The 2,596-nt window shown below is 38.6% G+C and overlaps 1 pseudogene; it reads right to left on the reverse strand.

Annotated features, from left to right (window-relative positions):
- Positions 1–399: 399 nt before the first annotated feature.
- LOC132355035 (U6atac minor spliceosomal RNA) lies at positions 400–517 on the reverse strand (annotated as a pseudogene).
- Positions 518–2,596: the final 2,079 nt, after the last annotated feature.

Consider the following 2,596-nt stretch of genomic DNA (forward strand, 5'->3'; position numbering starts at 1 on the left):
GGGGGAGGGGAAGGGGGACCGCAAAGATGGCAGGAAACTGAAACACATGCTAACATTTTCACCAAAGGGAGAGAGAAAAGAGTTCCAACCGCTCCCAGCCGTCTTCAGCCCATCCTTGCCTCTTTTCCCTTTTTTCTCTATTTCTGGAGATGCTATTTTAAGCAAAGCCGTACCCCCCTACCTCTTTACTTTAAACACCCGCTGAAAACAAAGCATAACATAAGCCACATTTGTAATTTGTGTGTGTGTATGTGCGGTAAAATATACATGACAAAATTTACCATTAGTGACATTTAGTACATTCACAATACTGTGCAACCATCACCACTCTATGGATCCAGAACCTTGGTATCACCCCAAAAGGACACCTCATACTCATTAAGCAGTCGCTCTCCTTCCTCAGAACCATGTTCAGATGCCATCAAGTAGGTGGCAATGCCTTAACTATGTGTGTGTTGTCCAGGCCTCCTCCAATCTTGTCAAAAGGAATGCATATCTTCTCTCTTTCATACAAGACCCACATATGGAATTTTAAATTTTCTGGTAGCCATGCTAAAAAGGTAAAAAGAAACAGGTGAAAGTAATTTTAATAATTTATCTAATCCATTTTTATGGCTGAATAGTATTCTGTTGTATATCTGTACCACACCTTCTGTATCCATTCATCTGTCGATGGACATTTAGGTTGCTCCCATTTGCAGCAACGTGGACGGACCCAGAGATTGTCATACTAAGCACAGTAAGTCAGAAAGAGAAAGACAGATACCATATGATATCACTTATCTGTGGAATCTAAAATATGGCATAAAGGAACTTATCTACAGAACAGACCTGTGGTTGCCAAGGGGGTTGGGGGGTGGGGGAGGGATGGAGTGGGAGTTTGGGATTAGCAGATACAAACTATTATACACAGAATGGATAAACAACAAGGTCCTAATGTATAGCACAGGGAACTAGATTCAAATGCTGTAATAAACCATAATGGGAAAGAATATGAAAAAGAATATAGACACATGTATGTGTATAACTGAATCACTTTGCTGTACAGCAGAAATTAACACATAAAACAACTATACTTCAATAAAATAAATTTTTAAAAATAACTTCTTTAATCCAATATTTCCAAACTGTTATCATTTCAGCACATCATCATTATAAAAATGATTGCTGAGCTATCTTGCACTCTTTCATTTGCACTAAGTCTTTGAAATCAGGTGTGTATCTCTCACATACCATACATCTCCGTTGGACCAGCCACATTTCAGAAGCCCCACGTGGCTAATGGTTACTGTGTTAGGTGGTGTGGCTCTAAACAGTTTGTAGAATGCTATCAATATGCCAAGTCATCTTTTGAAGGGTGGTTATTAAATACTAAAACGTTGTGAGGCTACAGTTTTGTTTTTAATACAAATTTATTTTCTTCATTATGAAAAATAATATACTTGGAAACTGTGGAAAGAAAAATTACCCCTAAGCACCAGCACAAGCAAAACTATAATCACTTTTTGACACTCCGTATGTCATGACTTCTTTGTAGTTTTTTCTCATCGTTTTGTGCCCCATACAGCGATATTACCACCACTTTGAAGTGGAAACTGAAGGCCAGTACGACCATTTACCAGAGGCAACAACGCAGCTTTCCCCAGAGTCTTGAGGAGGTTTGTGAACTAGCTTGTGTCTAAGATTCCTTCCAACCCAAACATGCCAGGTTACTAGGATGTTGTTCATCCCTTCCACCTAACAGACACACACAGACATACAGACACATATACACATACACACACACAGAGCCCAGGTCTTCCGTTCCACCCCATAGAACAGTCTGAAAAGGGTAAGAACACCTCTACTCAGCCTTGCTAACTCTCTGGGAAAACACAGAGCTCTAAACGGAAACACTGTTATTTAGCACTCATGCTCAGAAAGAAGAAAACCTAGCAGAAACCAGACTCAGTATCCAAGAATGTAAAAACATTTCTTTTTAGATTCCCAGCAGCTTCATGCCACAATGCCCCAAGCTGGAAAAAAAAAAAAATGTGCCATTTCATATGTTTATAGCAACATCTGATTTAATATTATACAGTTTTGCTTAGTCACAAAGCAGAACAAATACTTTCAGATTTATTACATCCTTCCATTCAGAGACTCTATAATCATAGTTAATAATGCAGCCATTCCACAGCCCAAGAAAGAAGGTTTCTAATTTTGGGGACCAAAGATTCCTGAGAGGCAGGTTATTTTCAAGAAGGATTTAAGATTTTCAAGCTCTCAATGAAGCTTGAAATTCATCTTTTCCAGTTCACATGAAAAGAGTTTCCTCTGAATATTAGCTGGGAGGTAGAAAGAGAGGAAAACCAGTTGACAGAATCTCCCAGAGCTTTTAGAGAATGTGGCAATCACTCATCAGCATTCCTAATCCTTACCTTGTCTCGCACATGAAAACAAAATTAACACAAAGCAAACAAACAAACAAAAAAACCATGCCATTGACTCCCATGTTCTTTGCACTGTTAATGCTGTATTTTGGGCTTTCTTCTTACTCGCTGATTCATTAAAAGGCACAAATTGATTTTTAAAAGAAACAAATATTCTGACAAAG

Source organism: Balaenoptera ricei, chromosome 1 (genome assembly GCF_028023285.1).
Source record: "Balaenoptera ricei isolate mBalRic1 chromosome 1, mBalRic1.hap2, whole genome shotgun sequence".
NCBI classification, from domain to species: Eukaryota; Metazoa; Chordata; class Mammalia; order Artiodactyla; family Balaenopteridae; genus Balaenoptera; species Balaenoptera ricei.